Below are 20856 nucleotides of genomic sequence, written 5' to 3' on the forward strand. Positions count from 1 at the left end.
CAGATGGACTTAGTTTTAGAGGCAAGTCTGGGGTAACTGGAAGGAGGGGAGCCTCAGTTTCCTCCTTTGTAAAAAGGGGAGTCGGTGGGGAGGGAATAAGCTACACCACGTCGGGTTGTAAGGGGGATTTAATGCCATGTTGAATGTAATGAAACTGCAGGCACAGGAAGGTGCTTAGTAATCATCAGCTAGTGTCATCCTTTGTCCTTTTCTCTGCGGGCCACCTCTGCCGGCTGTCCATTGTCTGGATCTCGTTGCTGGTGGAGGGGGTAAGAAAGGAAGGGACTGAAGTCCTGGAGGAGTGGGGATTAGAAGGGAGGGAGTCCCAAGCACAGTCCCCCCCCAATCCCCACCCCCCCACCCCCAGGCCAATCACTCCTTACCCTCCCTGTACACGCCTTGAGATCTGAAAAAAGTCAGGCTCTTTCAGCCTAGAAAAACATTTTTTTCTTAAGCAGTTTCTTTCTATAAATATTTTGAAGACTTTTTTCCCTTTTAAACCTCTGTGTGTAATGACAAGACTGGGGATTGGCCATTTAGAAGTCTGTGGTCTACTCTGCATGTGCATGTAGCAAAGAAAGAGCAGAGGCCACATGGACAGCGTGGTTTTCCTGTGACCTGCTTCCGGACCCCTGTGGTCACGGTCCTGGGAGCAGCCGTGGGGCCTAGGCCCCAGGAAGCAGGATGGAGGGCAGGACGCTAGGGGCAGAGTGCGGCCTAGGGCTCAGGAGGCTCGGCTTTCAGCTCTGGGCCAGGCACTCCGGTGCGGCACGGTGTGGGCGAGCAGCTTTGCCTCTCTGGGTGTTGGCACCCTCTCATCTGGCTAACTAGGGGTCTGGGTCTGGTCTCGGCTCTAAAGATCCTGTTGGGGACCTGGAAGACCCCCACCTTGTTTGTCTCCACCTTGTTTGTAGCTAGGTCTCGGCTGTCATCACGGAATCTGGCTCATAGTAGGTACCCAGTAAATACTTGTTGAATAAATGATTTGTCCTAGCTGGTTTCAGCTGTAGCTGCTAAGCATCTCTTGGGAGGGATGAGTAATATGGGAACTTAGCAAACGCACAGACTTGCACTGAGCAGGCTGAGGAGTTCTTTCTAGTTTTCCTTTTTTCTCATCCCTGTGCTACCTGCTTGAATCTATACATGGCATAAAATAACAAAGAGAGGGATAATAGTAAAATGACTTAAATTCAGTCACAAGCTCCATCTCAAGAAACAATGAATAGAATGTACATGTTTATTTTCTTTTTCTCAGCAGAAAAAGAAAATAAATCTACTTTATTTGGATTCAAGATGAGCATCTCAGCAAACATTGAGCTAACTGAATCCCTGTGACTATATGGAGAGTCCTGGGTAAACGCTGAATTGTCAGTGGGCTCTGAGTATTTGGTTGGCATACTGGAGGGAGATAGTTCCTTCTCGGTAGTTCACAGTCCCCCTCACCTGTGCACCTCCTGGAGGTGGGCGAGAGTGCCTGAGGAGACCTCACCTGTCATCTGTGACATCCATTAACTCAAATCCCTTAACCAGCCAGGGCCTGCAGACCACTCGCATGGCCACTGGGTGGACGGTGACCCCACAGGATCCCCCCTTTTAAGACAAATGATGCACGCTGGGGCACTCGGGCTTCAGCACCTGTCAGTAATTAATTGTAATTAATATACTTGGGCTGAAGGTGCACCGTATCCATTGCCACAAGAGGGGCACACGTTACCCACAGTTATGAGTTCTCTTCTGTACAGTCAAGATGAGGCAGGGATAGCAGGTTGGGAGCTGACAGCAGACCTTTAAATAAAAGGGCATAACTAAACAGGTGGGAGCAGATAAAACCCCTTTGCCTAAGGAGAACCACAGAAGGGGACGCTGAATTTCAGAGGTTTTTCTCTGGCTCTCTTGTTCTTATTCCCTAGTTTCTTTAACTTCTAGCTTTCTTTCCCCCTCCCCTCCTCCCTGTCCTCCCTTCTCCCCCTCCTCCCTCTCTCCCCCTCCTCTCTCTCTCCCCCTCCTCCCTCTCCTTCCCCTCCTACCCCCTCCTTTCCCCCTCCCTCTTCTCTTCTCCTTTGGGAGGGCTGAGCAGACCCAGCTTACAGGGCGTGCTCTGGGCAGCGCTGAGTGAGCACTGCCCCAGCTGCAGGGCATCAGCTGCTATTGGCTGCAAGAGCCCAGTGGGCCTGCAGGACAGTGTCATTTTGCCTAAAGCAACTCAGAGGCCTGAGCAGTGGGGCTGTCACTGAGACCACCCTCTGGGGAGGCGGCTGCTGCAGCAGAAGGCTTAGTTCTGGTTCTCATTTATTCCAAGTAAAAGCAAGTTCCTGTACTGGGCATTGGGTGGGCATTTAAAGACAAATAAAATAAAAAGGGCTGGAGCTGGAAGCCTGGGCCTTGTGTGATCTTCTGTTCAATTACAATTCTGCAATTAGGTTTGCAGAAAAAGTCTGAATCTGCTAGTGAGAGGCAGGGTGGACTTGGAGGGGTGAGCACTGGGCAGGGTCTGGGAATTGTGAGTCCAGCTGTGGCTTGGCAGCCTAGGAGGCTGTGAGTCAGGCCTGGCTCCTCATTGTTAAGTGAGAAGGAAGGTTCCAGATCGGGCCAGTGTCCTGAGGAATGCATCACGATCTCCAGGTGCCAGGACCAATTTAACTGACAGCACTGCCCACTCTGGAGACAGCCAACACTTTAACAGCGCTTGGTTTGAGCCAGGCACTGTTTTGATCTCAAAGCTTGTTGACTTATTTGATCTTCACAGGCAGCCGTGTGATGCTAACAGGCGCTGTTGTCCCCGTTTAACAGATGAGGTACAGAGAGGTCAGGTCACACGGCCGGTAGTGGGCAGAGCCGGGATGGAAGCACAGGCAGGCTTGTGCTCTTAACCTCCATGCCACTCACACGGACACAGAGTCAGGGCTCCAATGGATTTTGTAGAGCAAACCAGTTCAACCTTGTTGAACCCAGCAATTCCCAAGCTGCCATGACCAAGGAACCCTAAGGGAGTAGGTGAGTCAGACTCACCTGGGTTTACAACTCTCCCCTCCACTTACCATCTCTGTGCCCTCAGGCTAAGCATCAGTTTCTTCCTGTATGAATTGGGCTGAAGATGATAATAGGTTGTGGGGAGGATTAACTGAAGCCACACACGGAAACTCTTTGCATATGGCTTGGTCTATGGTACGGCGGCAGTCATTACTTCACACCTGCATCTTGTTGAGCGCTTATAGAACCAATATTCCTGGACACGTTTTGGGAAGTGTTGGTCTAACAACCTCTAGAGGCCTTTTCTTTTTCCTCTCCCCCCATTTTGTTGTCTATTTTTAAATTCTAAAATTTCTGCGGTCTTATTAATGCACCCGTGGGAAGAATTGCCAATCACACGATTTTATAGTGGTGACAGTCCTCAGGGATCACGGGGTCAAACTCATCTGTTTTCCAGAAGAATGCGGTCTCATGAATTCAGTGACTTGTCTAATGCCATCTTCTTTAATGCCATTGATGGAAAACAACATAAGTATATGAGTTTACAGTGGTATAGGATAGCATCCTATCACCCCTCTTGCCTCGGCGCAGGTGGGACATAAAGCCTTTAGAGCTGATATGTTCAGGTGAGTCCTTTGCAGCCTTGGGGACGGGTGGCCCTGGATCTTCCTGAAAATCCACCCATGAGGTTCTCATGGAGAAACCAAAGTTTCCCATATTCTCTGTTCCAACTGAGTGCCCCTTGGTTTTGGATTAGGAATGTGAGCATCCTCTAAGATCCAAGTTCTGTTTAAGGAAGGCATTGCAAATTCTGTCTTCCTGGCCAAGCATGCGACACAGATGGGTGTTGGGGTCTATTGGAGACGCGGTGGGCATTGGGAGAGCATAGGCCCCCCTGACGTCATTCTGACCCCCAAGCTTCACACAGCACTACCAGTAAAGCAAGCCTTTGTCTGGATTTTCAGGCTTTCAAATTGCCACCATTGCACTTATAGTCTTAGAGCATCTTGATATTTGAGTCGCTTTCTCTCTACTCCCAACCTGGGTCTCCCCATCCACACCCAGCTCCCACCCCTCCATGTCACTGTCCCCTTGCAGCTTCATCCACTCCCATGCTGGGTCCACTGCTAAGCTTTGCCAACAGGGGCTCCCTTTCCACCAAAGCTTGGAGTTCTAATTTCGGAGAGTTGTTGCTGGAAAGTGGCTGACCTGCCATGGACCATAATTCTCATCCCCTTTTCATCTCATTGGGGTCATGGACAGACTTTAAGCCAATGGAAAGTGGGGGGAGTGATGTGAGCTGCTTGCAGGCCTGGACTATATAACTCTCCCATGGGATTTTTGCCTACCTTTTCCTCTTTTGCTGGCTGGTGTCGAAGCCTGGGTGGTCTGGATAATCAAGTACTGACCATAGTGGAACCATTGGCAGCCTGGGACCCTGAATGAACATGGAGAAGAGTCCTCCCGCCTCCCACCCCCTGCTGCCAAATGGCCTTTATGTGAGCAAGAAATAAACTTCTATTGTGCGATGGCATCAAAATTTCAGTTTTTTTTGTTATTGCAGCTAGTTGTTACCCTAACACATATTTATACTTTCTCAGCTAGTAATATTGCCCACCACCCAATTTCAGCTTCAATCCTACCTCTTTTCTGAAGTCTTCCTGCCTTTGCCACATCGATCTGGGTGCCCCGTCCTCTGCATTTCTGTAGTTTGCACTGTCACACCCAGGCAGTTCGCCTTTGCTACACATGGGTTTGCGGCGCTAATTGAAGAGGACAGAAACCTTGTTCTGTACTCATTCTGCATCTCCCAAAATGCCTAGCGTCAAGCCCGGCAAACAGTAGGCACTCAATCAATACTTGTTGATCGATTTGAGAGAGGCTGGAAAGATCCATATCAAACTCCAAACATCATCTGGGAGCTTGCTGATTAAACAGATGAATCTTACAACCTTTCTTTACCGCCACCAACCCAGCCTGTGCTGAGGGCACCGGAGTCAGAGCCGCTAGTCTGAAGAGCACAACAGGCTGGTTCCTTCCTGGCTCCCTTCCCAGGATCCCAGGCACTCCGGGCTCCTCTCTGATGGCCGGGCATCCATCAAATGATCTGTCCACCGAAGGCTGCTCTTTGTTCTCTCTGCTGCTCTGGCTTACACACAAGAGCACCCCCCACCCCCCTCAGGTTCCTATTTTCCTCTCTGCCTATCTGGGAAAGAGTGGAATAGAAGCACTTCCCATTATTATACCTGCATTTGAACATATATATGTTATAAGCCCTCAAAAGGGCCTTGGATGCCCCAGATCTGGGGTTTAGAGTCTTGAGCATTTTTTAGCTTTGGACTCTGAGCAGGGCATTTCCTTTAAGCAACTTGGCTTCTAATGCTGCAGCAGCTGACAGATTACTGCAAACTTCAGCCAGACCAGGTAGTTGGCTTCATGGTGATCAAAAGTATCTTAGATTCACTAACACTGAGTTTTATTCATTTTTAATTTTTCATTACTTATTGTAGTACAAGTAACATTTGTTTAATGAAAAACAATTAGAGAATATGGAGAAGCAGACCAAAAACTATTTTCACATGAATTTTCATTAATCAAAGATAACAGACTGTTAATATTTTTGTGCGTATCTTTTGGAATTTTTCCATCGCAAATGTATACATTTACGGTATATATACACTTTATATATACTCTTTTGCAAGTTGGCAATGACCTATGGTTTTCCTAAGTTAAATAATACAATATCATCTTTTAATGACTTCACATTATTGGTTCAGGAAACTATTGTTATCTATTATTGGGTGTTTAAGTGTTTCTGTTTGTTTTCTATTGCTATTATAAGTTCTTCAATGGACGTTCTTGTGTATAAACCTGGCATACTTCTGTGATTATCTCCTTAGGGTAAATTCATAGACATGGAATTACTAGGTCAAAAGGAAGGTAGATTTTAAAGGTGTTTGATATCTAAGTCCAGAAAGGTCACACTAGTTCACCCTCCCACCTGCATTCCACCTGGTTTTAAGCTTATTCATGAAATTGATTTTTGGGTGTGGATATAAAGTGTAGTTTCTAAATAGTTAATGCATATTTAAGCTCTTGGTCTTCATTCAATCTGCTCTGGTCGAATTCTGCTGCTCTTTAAATCAGACTTGTGGGTCTGCTCCGGTTTTGATGCCTCCAAGTTTACAAAACATCTGAAGCATGCATGTGCATAAGTAGAGGGAGATGGGTTTGTTTCCAGTACAAGGGGGCAAAGCAGTGTGTTCCTGAGAGCTGCGTGTTGTGGCATACAGTGGGAAGTGTTACAGATTCATCCTGTGATTTGTGGTCCCCCTCCTACCTCTCCCACCAACTCCGAGACAAGGGCCATTTCATAGGAAAGACAGAGGAGAAATCTGCTTTGGAGAGGCTCAAGGGAAAGAAAAGGGTTGGCATTTATGTTGTCAGGATGAATATTGGAGCAGGGTAGAACTACATTAAGGAAACTGGCTTTTTGATGCTTGCAGATATATTGAAATGCTTCTACTTAATGTGTCAAAAAATCTTTCTTCAATGTAAAAAATAGAAGCAGTTAATATCCCCCCTTCTCCCTGCCAAGCTCTGCTTTGCATTGCCTTGCTCCTCCCACGCTGCCAAGCTTGCTGTCTGGTGGTGAGTAGGTCACTTGGCATCTCTGTGGGCACAGATGCTTTATCCTTCACAGGGGGCAAGGTTAACACATCTTTGTTTGCTTGGCCCGTTAGGAAGGAGAGGAGTTGGCTTGCTGTGATGGTTAGGTTCTGGTGTCAGCTTGGTCAAATAATGATGCCCGGTGGTCTGGTCAGGCAAGCACTGGCCAGACCATTGCTACAAGGATATTTCATGGCTGGTTTATAAATTGGCTGGTGTATTAAATCATCAGCTGATTGCATCTGTGGCTGATTACATCTGTGATCAACCAAGGCAGGCCCCCCACCAATGAGATAATCCAATCAGTTGAGGCTTTTAAGGGAGAAGAGAGACTCTTTCACTCCTTCTTTAGCCAGAGAGGCTCTCCTGTGGAGTTCGTCCAGATGCTTCATTGGGGCCTCCAGCTTTACAGTCTGCCCTATGGATTTTGGACTCTTCCATTCCTACAGTTGTGTGAGACACCTTTATAAATCTCATATTTATAGATATCTCCTGTTGCTTCTGTTTCTCTAGAGAACCCTGACTAATATACTTGCTAATGAGCCCTTGACCAGGGATGCTTCTGGGAGCAGTCACAGCCCATCTGGTGGAAAGGAATAGGGAAAGTAGCTTATAGTTAAACCCTATCCTGGCCAGGCCTCAATTCTCCAGATTCTGGGTCTGTACTTCTCCAAAATGAGGTGTGAGACCATGTCATGCAGGGGAAAGAGAACTGGAATTGGGCCAGGAGTCCTGGATTTACCAATGACAGGTAGAGGAGAACTTCCCCAAGTCAAGTAAAATCTGTGAACCTCAGAGTCTTAAACTGTTTAATCGTAAAAGACAAGGTTGTTGGTGAAGACCACTTGAGCTTTTTAGGGCCCACTGCCTCTGTGATATATCTTGTCTGAATTCCTGCATAGAAGTTTTCTCTGCCATCTTTTCCTCTGTGGTACTCTCATAGCATGCTGTGTATGTAGCGCTCCCTGCACTGAGTTTTGACAGTTCAGATAGTACACGTTCTCTGCTGGATATCAGTTAAGGTAACATTAGCTGCCATGACAAATAAACCCCTCAAGTTTTAGAAGTGCGACTCAATAGAAATTTACCAACTGCTGGATTGATAGGCCTCTTCCATGTAAGAATTTGAGGACCCAGGTTCCTTCTGTCTTGTGATTCTGCCATCCCCTAGATCCTTGACGCTATTACATCCTGCCAGAAAACATGGGATGAATATGTGGAAAAAGGCATGGGAGTGACCCAGGCTACTTCTGCTTACACTCCACTGGGGAGAACATTCACGTGGTTCCATCCAGCTGCAAAGGAGGCTGGGAACCATAGTCCTAGGCTGGACGGCCGCACCCCAGAGGAAACTTTACTGCTGAACAGGAGCTATGAGCCTTTGGTGGGCAGTTAACTGTCTCTTCCACAATGAAGACCTCTGTGATGCCATGACCATTGTCTTCCCTGTCTCAGCATTTTGCAGATTTCCTGACTTAGGGGTTTAGTAAGTGTTGTATCATCTGCAAATTTAATTCCTCCTAATTTAGCCACACAAAGAGAGAGAAAGAAAATAATCAGAATAGTGCCTGTGGGCCAAATCCTGCCCACTGCCTGTTCTTGTAAATAAAGTTTATTTGGAACAATGTCACACCTACTTATTTACAGATTGTTTATAGCTGTTTTTATACTACAAAGGCAGAATTGAATCCTTGCATTAGAGACTGTAGGGCCTACAAAGCCTAAAATATTTACTGTTTCACCCTTTCCAGAAGTTTGCAATCCTCTGCTCTAGAAAGAGAAAGTGAGATGGGAGACTTGAATCTCCTGTCCTTTTGTCAGTCTCTGTCTTCTTGTGTCCCTCTTGGAGTTAGTATATCATTGTGATTATATGCCTGGTGTTTCAATGCATGTTTCTGGTACAGGATAATACCTAAATGTAAGCCAACTGCTTTGTGAATATACAGACCATGTATACTGGACTTTATAGGTTATTTAAGGAACTTTTAAGATCAATTTTTATCTTACACACTTTCTTCAGATCCCAGTGCTCCTTGCAAAATGTTACTTTACTGTAAAAAAAGTGTTGAATGAATACATTAAGTGAATGTGACAAGCCTTTGAAAAGTTAAAGGGCTCCTCCAAATCAGAGCATTACCATTACTTTTATTTTTTACTCCCATACATCAGGAAACAGAGATAGCCCCTCTCTGGATCCAAGGAGAATAGTCTCTCAACCCCAAGATGCTCATTAACATTTTAAGTCCTGCTGCTTTTGTGATTGATTATCTCTCTGTCCTCCTTGGTTAATTCATCATAACAATCAGAAAAGAAGAGCTCTTTTTTATTTATTTTTTTAAGACTGAGGTGGGGGGCATTACAGATTCCCTTATTAGCAAATAGTGAAAAGGAGTTTTTCATCTAAATATGTGGTCTAAAATCAGAGGACTGCAGGCACTCCCCTGTTTTAGACTAAGAGGATGAGCCATTTGGCCGAAGGCTGTGCCTACACACAGCTCTCAGGGCTCTAGAAGGAGCTGAAGGCTTCGCTGTAGAACTGTTGTGATGCTAAAGAACACCGCCTCTCCTTAGGGCTTTAACAAGACTGATGCAACATTCATTCCAATGATCTCCAAGTAGGAAGTCTGTGTACTTATTTTTATTTTAAGGACATTGCTTTTGCTCAGAATATTTTTGGAAGCCCTTTTCAGAATCACATTCGGAACCCATGGCACATTCTTTTAATATTCCAATTTGTTTTGATTTTGGGTGGGCTATTGATTTTTGGAAACAGCTAAAAGTAATCACTAGAGGTAAAACCTGTGAATAAGGTACCAAGTAATCAAGTAGACAAGTTATATTGTTTTGGATCCTAAGAATGATGATGATGATGATGATAGTAATAAGTATTTGTTATTAACTACTTACTATGTACCAGGTATAAGATATTTCAGTAGCTCATCTCTTTTAAATCTATAAAGTTATAAATTTGTTTATATTTTCAGCTAGCATTTTATTTAAAAATCTTTAATTAAAATATAACATACATACAGAAAGTGAACAAGCCACAGGTGTTCAAATTTTCACAAATTGAACACACCTATGAAATAAGTATCTAGATTATGAATAGCAACACCCCTGGCACCCCAAAAGTTGTAGAATATCTCCATTCAGTCACTTGACAGTTCCCCACAAGAGTGAAGACTACGCTGATTTCTTACAGCATTTTTAGTTTTTGGTGTTTTTGAACTTTACAAACATGGAATCATTCAGAATGACCAATTTTGAGTCTTAGTTCCTTTACACAACATCGCAGTTGTGAGGTTCATTCATATCGTTGCGTCAAGTTGTACTTGTGCATCCTCTTTGTTAGATGGTCTTTCAGTGTGCAGCAGATTCTTTTAACTTGACTGTGAAGGCACTTCCCATTGGAAACTTCTGGACGTGTGTTAAGCAATGAAGAATGTCTAGTTCTGCAGGTGAAGTAAAATGCTCCTTGTGAAATAGAAACTCTTACAAATTTATTTAAAAAGCCAATTCAGTTTACTCCTGTGTCTTGAAGCTCTGTGATGTAGCTCAGAACTAAATCTGCCCTATCACAAGCTATGGCTTTGTTCCTGCCCAAAGCTGGTGAGAAGTCAGCCAAAGCCACCTCTTCAGGAGAGGCAACCACAGTCCTACTAAGTGAAAGTGATTATAAAGAGGTCTTTTGCCACCTCTTACAGTTTATTTTACCTCTCCATGCCTCAGTGCTTCCATCTTAAAAAATTGGAACGTCTATATTCTTTATAATGTAAGGAAATTGAAAAAAATGAATTAAGGGTGATGTAAGACTTCTGTAAGAGTCTTAGAAGGAAATAGCACTGCATGATTTTTGTTTTTAGAAATTGTGCAAAATCTGTAATTTAAAAATGATCTTCAAATATTGTATGATCTTATTTAGAAAACACTCACATGAAAACTGGGGCCTAGATTATAAGCTCTTATAGAGTCACGTTTAGTCCAGAGTGGTAACTGTTATTTCTGGATTTTCAGGGGCTGTTACATATGTATGTAAATATATAACTATATAAATATATATATATCCTGGTGTTCAGAGATAAGAACAAAGTCAATCAGGTCAGGATTAAGGTAATTCAGAATACAGGAGTAAAGAAGACATTGCCTGTATTTTAGAACTTCACCTACTCTTTGAGACCAAAGGAGGAAAGTTTCATTATGTCCAGAACCTAAATTTTCTATAGCACATAATCTAACTCAACCTGTCTGGATAGATCATTTAAACAATCCAAACACAGGGAACTTAGAATAAGAATGAGGGCCTTGAAACGTAATGCATGGATACATCCCGGACTATATTAAGCAGATAATTAAAAAGTATTGGCAAAGTCCCTTGAGGGATGGGAGAAAAATTATGGAATTATTAAAGTTTACCACTGGGGAGATCCCAGATATTGTGTCAAACATTAGGGACCCCCAAATCAATAGCAAGCCCTTGATCTTGAGGCTTACTCTTGTGCAGCTTATGTATGTAGTTCAGAAGCTTAGCCTATCTATAGATATGCCCAAGAATCACCTCCAGAGAGCCTTTTTTGTTGCTCAGATGTGGTCTCTCTCTCTCTCTAATCCCAACTCTGCAAGTAAAATCATTGCCCTCCCTGCTACATGGAACATGACATCCAGGGATGAGAGTCACCCTGGCGATGTGGGAGATGACTCCCAGGGATGAATCTGGCCCTGGCACCATGGGATCACAATGCCATCCTGACAAAAAGGGGGGAAAGAAGTGTAACAAATAAGGTATCAATGGCTGAGAGAGTTCAAGAAGAGTTGAGAAGCTACACCGGAGGTCACTCTTATGCATGCTTTAGGTAGACATTGCTACCTATCACAGCTTGCCAAACCCCAACCAAAAGCATTCCTGCCAACCCTAAAGAACACACTTAGGGCATTATATAAGATTCTACAAAGGTTTCATGCACTAGGGTAACTTTCCAAAACCTACAACCTCCAGATGGGTCCCTGGATCAGATAAGTCCTGAAATGCTGAGAGGCCAGCCTTTCCAGAACATCAACTAGTTCCATTCCCCTATGCCATATTATTGACAGCCTCTTCCAACATGAAAAAGCTAGAAAGGGCATAGCCCCAATACTCCTTTCTTCTTTCTTGAGAAAGATCAAAGTTGATGGTGAAGTTTTACAGAGAAGTTTGGGTTTAACAAATGAGTATGAGTGCTGAATCATTATACTGATATTTTTTTAGTCTCCAGTATCTTAAACCAGCAAGTAGTAAAAACCTAAAATTGTGTAATTGTAACCCCTACCATACTCTGAAATCTGTTCTACAACTAATTGTTGTGATGTGCTTTGAAATTTATTGTTTTGTATATATGTTATTTTCTCACAAAAAAATGAAAAAAAAAGTCAATTGTGATGATAAAAAAAGATGTACTTTGAAATTTAAACAAAACAGAACAAAACCGTATCTGACCATCTGTCTTCAGGCCTCTCCAGGGACTTGGTACTGCCCAACTCCTGAGCTCTTAACTATCGACTCCTGTGAAGTGTCCTCTCAGAGGTGAGGTATAGCTACTGATGTCTATCTGAGTTTGACCTGAAGGAAAAGAGTTTGAGCTTTCAGGCCAGTCAAAGTGAGGAGCTTTTACTTGCCCAATCTTAATGCGCCAACAGGGCCTTCCAAGGAAGAACTCCCCACAAGTGGAAACTGTTGAGGAAGGAGTGGTGACCTTTGATCACCATGGAAAGCCCCACATCACCATATCTCTTGCTACATCTCCTTCTTAGCCCATCTACTACAGGGTGAGATGGCCCCTGGGTCCACCAGCTTTTATCAGTTATCCAACACTTAAAGTCTGTGCCCTCCACATTTGCCCTGACTTGGCCACATTGTTACCTTGGCTGCTGCCCTGAGACCATTTCTCACTAATCTGGGGATTTCCATGGCTTATATTCCCCCTCTACTCCCACCTTCCCACTGGCCTACAGCCATATGACAACTCTCTGTTCCCTGCCATGGTCCCAATGACCTTCATCTCAAAGAGGGGAAATTCATACTTGGTTCCTGAGGCTTAACTCCTCGCTTCCCTCAGCACAACTACCTAGGAGACCTCATTCTCCAAAGGCATTTTCATTTCTAATGCTGTCAGAGAAATGAAAGAGGGGTGCAGTTAGACAAAGTAAGTTTACTTGTGCCCTTGAGGCTCATTGCCTCTCCTACTTTGCTGCCCACTCTCCCTAAATCTTTGCAACTTGATGCCTGTCAACATCACGTTACTGAGACTAATTCTTTCTGATCAAATCTCAAGTGCTTTGTCTGAATCCTCCCCTCACCTTCATTTCTCTACAGCAATTGACACATTTAATAACTTACCCCCTTACCTTCCACACCCACCCACATGCTTCTTGAGATTCTCTCTTCCTGCTTTCTGTGGCACCATACCTTGCAGTGTGTGGCTTCCTCTGCCACCTCTCTCTTCCACATTCTGATGCCTGTCCACCCTTTCCCGTTGGATGTTCTCAATATAAACATGTCTAAAACCAAACCTGTGATCTTTCCCTTCAAACCTACCTTGCTGTATCTTAATATCATTACCTTCTCACAGCCTGCCAGGCTGGGCCCCCCAAAGTCATCTTAAACCCCTCTCTATTTTCAGCCCCCACACAATTAGTCTCCAAGTCTTGCCAATTCTTCCTTTGAAATGTCTCCCAGATTTAGCCACTCATTTTTATTACCACTTCTTTCACCCACCTTGCCCATTCCTGATGGATTAGCCCCCTTAAGACACTCATCTAGCCTCACTAACTATAACTGTTACTACCTATATGAAACTAAAATCTTCGCTATAAATGTAACATCCCTAAACATGCTGGCCAGATCATACTTAATCAGCTGCATTTCCCATTACTCCACAGCATGATTTCTTTACCACAGCCAAATTCTCTACTTGTTCTGTTCTACCCCCAGGCAAATGAACATGGACTGTGAGCTCCTGCCACCAATATTTGGTGCTCCTCTTCCCACTGGAAACACTCTGGTCTCGCTCTTCTTCTCCTCATCTTGTTTGTCCTGCCCAAGACTCACTTCCTCCCTTGGGGTACCTGATGACACCTGGTCACACCCTGACCTCTTCTCTAATTATTCCCTCTCTTACTGCTGATTCGTCTTATATCAGTACATAGTGCTAGTTATTTTATGATGGGTATAACTATTCAGTTTAACCTATGTGGAAGATTTATTCTGATCAAGTCACCAAGCTGGAGAATGCAACAGCTGAGGAGGGGACACAAAGATTATTTTTAATGGTCTGTACAGTGGCAGGCTTGGGGGTAGCAAAAAGAGTTTTAGTTTTCCAATAATCTTCCACAGCCATTCCCTTCATTCTTGAACATGGATATTCAACGTTTCCTCAATTTTAGGTAAAGGCTATGGAGTCTATGGACATAAAGCTTCCTCTTTCATCCAGATGGAAATCCTGAAATCTCCCCCATTCTGTTAGTAGGCCAAAAAGGAAAATTATCATGTAGATACATTCACTGCACACAATACAATACAGTTAGAAGTAGACAACAAAAGATAACCACAAAGCATCTACCCTGGAAAGTTTAAAAATAAACTTTCAAATGTCTTTCAAGTTTGAGAAGAAATAGAAGCAAGTTACAAACTAAGTACAACTCAACAATAGTATGACTTAGTAAAACTTAGGGGATGCAGCCAAAGAGGTACCCAGAAGCTAATGAACATCAATGAATAAGTTTGTTAATACAAAAGATAGATTGAAATTAAATGGACCAAATTCTCAAATCAGAAAGACAAGATAAACAAAATAAACCAAGGAGAGTAAAGGAAAAGACATAAAAAGGAAAAAAAAAGGATTTTTTAAAAAAATAATCAATAAAATAAAAACTGGTCCTGTGACAAGACCAGCCTTTGGTTGGTTTGACTAAGGAAGTGAGAGAAGTCACACGCACCTCAAGAAGGCATGAGGCTAAATTTCAGCCTGAATTTTGGGCACAAAGTGGGGACTGTGCAGTCTCAGGCAAGTTCCTTAATCTCGCTTAGCATAGTCCGACCACCTGTAAAATGCAGATAACAGAATATTCAGCCCACAAGTTGCTGTTAGAATTAGATGAGACAGCATGTAAAGGATTTACACAATGTCTGGCTTATGGAACTAGACAATAAATTATTATAATGTCATGTACTTAAACACATAGGGCAGTGGGTCTCGGTCCTTCCTTTGCATCAGGATTACCTATGGCAATTTTAAAAATACTTGCTGATTGACTATTTCTCCTAATAGGGGCAGTCTGGTTTTCTCATTAGAGGAATCATTTGTATTGCTCTCCAAACTATACTGGTGACACAAATATGCTTCATGGGTTCTCCCATTCTTGGAGATGTCTGATTCTGTTTTCCTTTTTCTCAAAAACAGTGCTTTGTCTGGCTTCTTCCAACCCAAGCTTCAAGGCTGGAAAGGTCTGAAATTGGAAAATTTTTCAATCTTTTATTTCATTGTCCCCAGTACCTCCATATTTAATGCTTAGTTTGGACAAAAGATAAATTGAATCACTCCCTCAAAAAAGAGAAACTGTCTTAGTTCAAGTTCTCTCAGAAGCAGACTCTGAGGCAAGGATTTGAGTGTAAGTCATTTATTTGGGAGATGATCTCAGCAAGCTTCAATGGGAGAATGGGGAAGTGAGCGAAGAAGGCAAGGGGGCTACGAGGTGCACTAATGCCCATGTTATTACTGTGGGAAATCAGGACTCAGTGCCTCTGAGGACCTCTGAGATGGTTCTCAGCACTGTCCTACTCAAGGGGTGGGAAGCAGACGCTGAATCACCAACTTCCATTCAGCCTTGGGTGGGGTCTGCTCTTGTGCCATTAACTCCCCTCCCCACCAACAAGCACACCCCCGTGCCAGAGAAAACCCTTCGTAGTATTGCCTTTGCTTGCAGGAAGAAGCCATTGGAATTTAGGGGACCCCAAGTGCCAATGGGATGTGAGCAGGGTGCTGACAACATCTGTTGAGAAAGGCAATCAGTATCCCAACACTCATGCTTGGTGTGCATTGTCTGTACCCTCAGATTCGGAAACAAGTGACGAGTGAGCAACATACTGCATGAATTCTACACTTTCCTTACACCAGAGGTTACTTTTTATTTGGCCCTTCTTGAAAAAAAATCTGATCACAGGGTATTTGTGTGATTGGAAAGTGCATGCCATCAGCATGTTGACAAAGAGAAATTGGTGGCACATGTAATACTTAATACAACAGTCTGGAAACACCATGATCAAAAGTATTCAAGAGCATTTTTTTTTGGTAAAATATAACATATAAACAAAAAAGCAATACATTTCCAAGTTCATTTAAACAAGTAGTTATAGAACAGATTTTAAAATTTGCTATGGGTTACAGTTCCACAATTTTTTTGTTTTTTTTCTTCTAGCTACTCCGAGACACTGGAGATCAACAGAAATATCAATATAATGATTCAGTAGTCATACGCATTTGTTCAGTCTATCGTCTTTGTTATACTCCTCCTTCTCTTTAAATAACATATATACATAAAAGCAACAAATTTCAAAGTACATCCAGGGACCCATCTGGAGGTTGTAGGTTTCTAGAAAGTTACCCTAGTACCTGGAAACTTTGCAGAATCTTGTATAACACCCTAGGTGTTCTTTAGGATTGCAGGAATGGTTTTGGTTGGGGGTTGGCAAGTAGATGGCCAGGTTTTTAAGAAAGAGAGACATTTGTTCCTTCCTGCCCAGCTGGCCAGGGAACCATGTGCTGTGGTGGTAAAAACATGTTGGTCTGTGGGTGGGGAAGACTTAGTTTTAGACCCTGCTAGGTGCACTTAGCCAAGTTTCTTATCCTTGCTGGACTTCAGTTTCCTTATTTGTAAAATGAAAGGGGTGGTAGTGGTTAGAAGAAGTAATCTATAAGAGTTTTGTGAGGTAAAATTCTCTGTGTGTGAAGGATGAAGCTGGTGCCACAAAGAGGAGGAGAATGAAGCAGCCCATCTGTTCTGTTGCAGGGCACCGGCCTGCCTTGCAGAAGTGGGGTCTAGGCCCAACTCTGCCATTGTCAATGGCACACTATAATTTCTCCAGGCCTGTCTGACTTAAAAAATTGATGGTGCAACTACTGTTTAAAAATGCACAGGGAATACTGTGGGATGCTTTTATAAGAGACAAAAAGCACACAGTTTAGAAGACTGGTGAAACTTAGCCTGTTGAGACTTCATAGGCCAAGCGTCCTATAAACACCCAGAATCCTTGCATCAGGGGGATTGAGTTCATTTTTCCTGATGGAAGAAGCTCCTGTGCTTCCTGGGGGAGGAGTTTCAAATGTTATGTGGTTGGTTTGCCAACTATAACAGCTTGGCAAGTTGCTGATGCTGAAAGAATAGCTATGGATTTTACTTTTCAATATGGAGAATTTTCCTGCTAGTAAGACCAAATATTGATGCACTACATAGCTTGTGTGTGTGTGTGTGCCTGTGTGAATGCACATATTTAAGAGAATGCTTTCTATTATCATAAATCTCGAACCCTTCCATTTTTCCAGTTTCATAATGGGATCATTCCAAAGATGGGAGAGAAACCTCCCCAGATCCTGCATCTTTCTTCAGTTACAACCCTAGCTCTTACCTTTTTGAGCCAAAGTTCTTGAAAACCAGTTCTTTACCTCATTCTTCACCCATTCCACCCTGGCTTCCACCTCCATCACTCTGCAGAAGCATTTCTCCCTAAGTTCTCCAAGCATCATCTTTCCTCCTTCTCTTACCTCACTTCTCAGCAGCATTCAACTCAGCTGGCCTGTGCTGAATCACGCTTTCCCCAATAACATGGAGTTGTCCATTCTCCTCTGTGCCCCTTTGGGGATTCATTCTCCTCTAGCCACTGAATAGCATTGTTCAAGGTTGACCCCAGGTTTTCACTCCTGCCTTCATGATGTTCCCTCCCCAGACAATTGCACTTACACCCTGGGCTTCCATAACTCTCCAACTGCCAGTGGCTCCCAGATTTTAGCCACAGCCAGATCCCGCATGTCTGTTAAGTAGCTTTCCATTTCTGGAGTCTGCCCTCTGCCCCTCTGAAGACCAGAAAACTTACTTGACTCTTCATAAAATTAAATGCCCTCTCCTTTCTGTTCAAGATAGCAGAATTGAGTTGTTACATTTAATCAAAGTAGTCCAACCTTTTACTCCAGGAAAAGTTTAGCCTGGCTTTGAAGAAGGCTACAATATAGTTCAAAGACAAAATGTACAGAAAGAAATACATTCTATGACATGCCAGGAGGAAGTGTGTAGGAGAGGCAAGGCCATGAGCAAAATCTTGGCAAACAGTAACTGAACATGAGAAAATGAGGGGTGGGGTCCTTCCCTTTACACAAAGGTATCCGTGAGAAAGAGAACCCAGCATTCCACAGGGTTCTATCAGAAATTAACACCATCACCACCTCTCATCAAAATCACACATGAACAGCACATCTAAAAGCTATTTAGCAGAACCACTCAATATTACATGTGAAGTTGAAGATGCCCACTTTGAAATTGCTCCTTTTAATCACAGGCTGGAAGCTGCAAAATGTACGAAAAATTATTCTTGCCTCAAATTAATTAGGGCTCTCTCTGGTTGAAAGCTTTTTCAGTGGAAGAAAAAGGAAAAATAATTAATGCTGCATAAAAGATGATGATGGAAGAGGGCTGTGTATGAATCCAATGACTATTTAACTACCCAACATCCCCCACCATGCATGCAAAGCACCAAAGGCTTTCTTTAGGGAAGCTGGAAAGAAAGAGGATCCCTTTTCACTCTGGAGTTAATGGTAACTGGAGTTTGTTATAAGGAGAAGTAGTAAAGTTACCAACACAGGTTTGAGTTTGCCCAAAGGTTGATGCTGGGAAACAAGGCTGACCCAGGGTAAACCTGAACCAGAGGACGCTTCTTGTACCTGTTTCTTCCCAGGCTATCCCTGGGCTCTGTCCTGTCTTCATATAAGTCTCTGTTGAGTTTGCAGTCATGGTCTCCTTGTGGAATCTGATTCAGGCCTGGCCAAGTGCCTGCATCTTCCATTATTCTTCTTTCCTTCATCAAAATGCATCTGTCCCACCTCCCCTCTGCTTCAGGCCTTCTTCTCTCCCAGTTGTCTCTGTTATGTGCTACCTCTGGGCAAATTTGTCTTTATTTTAATTATGACCTGCTGCAGGTGGCAATGTAATCCAAACGAGTGAAGTTTTAGGTTGCCGGACAACACATCCCCTCTAATCCCAGCCTGTCCAGTGTTAGGGGATGAGTTAGGGGGTGAGTGCTCTTTAATGGAAAAGCAACCTTGCGAAAAAGTAGAAGGTGCTCCTACTTTTTAGCAAGGTGCTCTCAGTCATGCATTTAATTTCTCTAAGCCTTGACTTCTTTCGTTATGAAGGAGAGATCAATTAGGAGACTATTTCTAGAGTTTTGATGAGTTGCAATTTGACAGCAAGACAGGAAAGACTTTGAAATCTACTGCAGAGACACTTTATTGGATATTTAACCAAGGGGCTCTGTCTTAACCAAAAGTTAAAGTAAATGTGAAGGTGTCTTCATTCACATTATGTGTATGTTTGAATTTTGCACCATAAATGCAGTGCCAGAGGCCCAGCATGTATGTGGTCATGATGATATGTGAAGTGTCATCTTTTGTGGATGGTTGTTGGCATTATTCCTATAATTCTTTTATTTGCTCCTCCATCTCCCTTATCTTCCTTAAGATTTTAAAAGACTCAGGTTATGCTATAAACCATATATCTTCCCTGTCTTCATTCACATAAGGAGACAGAACCCTCTAGATAGGAAAAGGGGAGAAGATAATGATGAGAAAGAACATAGGGAGTTAGGTTCAGGGTAGGGAGACTGATCCCTTCCTTCCTCTTGGACCCCCTTTGAAATGTGGCGAGCTGAGGATGGGTGGGGGTGGGGGTCAAAGCCCAGGGACTCAGTAAGGCTCATATAAATGTCCTCTAAACCTCAGGCTGGGGCAGCCATAGAATGGAACTGATTGTGAGATGAGTTTTGTCCTGGCAAGAGAGGGCAGGAACATGTCTTGGCTTCCTATGGGATCAGCAGCCAGCTGAGAGGGCGAGAGCTGGCTAGCCTGCAAGGGGTCTTCTTGTGGCCAGAATGAGGAGGAGGAGCTGGCCATCCATGACTTGGCTACAGAGGAGCACAGAACAGGGACTGCTCAAGGCTGAGGGGAAGACGTCCTACTGGGGCTGCAGCCACATGGCACGATGTTAGGTTCAGCCCTGGGGGGGACAAGGGAGGGGGAGAAATATGCATGTGACTGAGTTTTCAAACTAAAATGGTTAAGAGATCATGGAACTTTACAGAGTATTCCTACAATTAATAAGATCAAACTTTCTGGCCCTCAGGTAGAAATGGGGCATCAAGAGAGAAATTAATTCCTGTCAAAGGGAAGAGAAAGTTGTCTTTTTATCCCTCTAGAGTTCATGGCTTAAGAAGTTTGTACCTGCTATATATACCTTTGGGTACTAATCTTTAGCCTCAAAGCCAAATCTTTCATTAAAGAAAGGGTAGGAGGGGGTTGACCAGCAGTCCAATTCACCAACATGCTTCCATCTTTTGAGATTGTGACCTTGGCCACCTGAAGTGCATCTGACCACCTTTATGGTTCAGGCGTCTGGTAAGCAGACTGGCATCCTCTTCTGGAGAGGGGTGACCAGCTTGCTTGCCAGCACCCATAGCCCTTAGTTATAGGAACTGGTTTTCCCTAGGAGGCCCTGAAACCTTTGTAGAGTTCTATCATCCCTGATTAAGAAATCCAGGTTTGCCCAGGATTGATTCATTTGTGTAAATAAAAACATTCAGGTTCTTTAAGGCAGTGACATACAGACTTCAGTGTGTGGTTGATAAAATGGGTCAAGTCCCAAGGATTTTGATTTTGATGTAAGTAATCCTTGGTGCATGCACTGAGAAACAGTTTTAAGGATGTTGCATACCATTTTAATTTCCTTAAATGCGCCAAGAATGGACAAAAATCCCGTTCAAGGTCTTTCCTGTAGATAAGTCCTAATGGCAAACCCAAGTTTTTGAAGGCAGAAAAATCATGTGAAAGGTACTTTCTCTAGAAAGTTGACAGCAACTAGAAGGAAAACGTGCCTGGAATAGACATGACATCTTAATCATCGGTACTGAGAAGCTGTAATGCCAGA

General features: G+C 43.4%; 2 long non-coding RNA genes across 4 annotated transcripts; both read right to left on the reverse strand.

Annotated features, from left to right (window-relative positions):
• Positions 1-4620: 4620 nt before the first annotated feature.
• LOC143662563 (uncharacterized) lies at positions 4621-7997 on the reverse strand. Of its 2 annotated transcripts, none has more exons than XR_013165413.1 (3): positions 7898-7997; positions 7728-7830; positions 4621-4733 (listed from the first exon to the last, which is right to left on the reverse strand). It is a non-coding gene; the product is annotated as an uncharacterized LOC143662563 (long non-coding RNA). The 2 variants fall into 2 exon arrangements; XR_013165414.1 differs by lacking the exon at positions 4621-4733 and adding an exon at positions 7443-7645.
• A 5925-nt stretch (positions 7998-13922) lies between these two features.
• On the reverse strand, positions 13923-18015 carry LOC143662564 (uncharacterized). 2 transcript variants are annotated; one of them, XR_013165417.1, is made up of 3 exons: positions 17759-18015; positions 14608-14712; positions 13923-14128 (listed from the first exon to the last, which is right to left on the reverse strand). It is a non-coding gene; the product is annotated as an uncharacterized LOC143662564 (long non-coding RNA). The 2 variants fall into 2 exon arrangements; XR_013165416.1 differs by having other exon boundaries at positions 17430-18015.
• Between the last annotated feature and the right edge of the window lie 2841 nt (positions 18016-20856).

Source organism: Tamandua tetradactyla, chromosome 18 (genome assembly GCF_023851605.1).
Source record: "Tamandua tetradactyla isolate mTamTet1 chromosome 18, mTamTet1.pri, whole genome shotgun sequence".
Lineage (NCBI taxonomy): Eukaryota > Metazoa > Chordata > Mammalia > Pilosa > Myrmecophagidae > Tamandua > Tamandua tetradactyla.